We start from the raw sequence: 962 nt of genomic DNA, 5'->3' as shown, positions 1-962 counted from the left end.
ATACAGTGATGAAATTCAGAAGTGGGAAAAGATCTGGACCACATACCTCAACAAAGAATATATGTGTAGACAGATGGCTAGTAACTATATGAAAATGTATTCAACATCATTTCTCATTAGGGAATTAAAAAGTAAAATGATGAGACACCATTATGTACATCCTAGATGACTAATATCCAAAAATTTGCCAAGGTGAATTGTTGGTAAGAATACAGATGACAAAAACTCTCATTCTTTGCTGATGGGAAGGCAAAATAGTAAAGCTACTTTGGAAGACTGTTTTCAGTTTCCTACAATGCTAAATGTTGCTTTCCCATATGCATCTAGGTACTTACCCAATTAGTTTAAATACTACGTTCACACAAAAATTTCCAGCAGCTATATTCATAGTCATCAAAATCTAAGAATAAACAAAATTTCCTTCAATAGTACAATGGATAAACAAAATGTGGTAGACCTACACAATCAAATATTACACAGCAATAAAAATATATAAATTATTAAGCCACAAAAAGATATGAGTGACTCCCATATACATATTGCTAAGTGAAAGAAGATCATCTGAAAAGACTATACATTATTTGATTCCATTATGTGACATTATGGAAAAGACAAAACTGTAGATTAAATTAGGTCTCATTTGTTATTTTTGGTTTTGTTGCATTTGCTTTGGAGTCTGAAATATAAATTCTTTGCCTTGGCCAATGTCCAGAAGATATTTTCCTCGGTTTTCTTTCCTAGAATTTTTTAGAGTTTCAAATCTTATGCTCAAGTCTTTAATCCTTTTTGAGTTAATTTTTGTATATGATGAGAGATAAAGATCCACTGTCATTCTTTTGCATATGACTATCCAATTTACCTGGTATCCTTTATTAAATTAAGCTAAAAATTTTGTACAGCAAAAGAAATAATCAAGAAAGTAAATAGCCTATGGAATGAGAGAAAATATTCAGAATCTGCCC

The sequence above is a fragment of the Otolemur garnettii genome, unplaced genomic scaffold, assembly GCF_000181295.1.
Source record: "Otolemur garnettii isolate 467f Iridium unplaced genomic scaffold, OtoGar3 scaffold00005, whole genome shotgun sequence".
Taxonomy (NCBI): domain Eukaryota; kingdom Metazoa; phylum Chordata; class Mammalia; order Primates; family Galagidae; genus Otolemur; species Otolemur garnettii.
Note: the sequence above shows the minus strand (reverse complement) of the source record.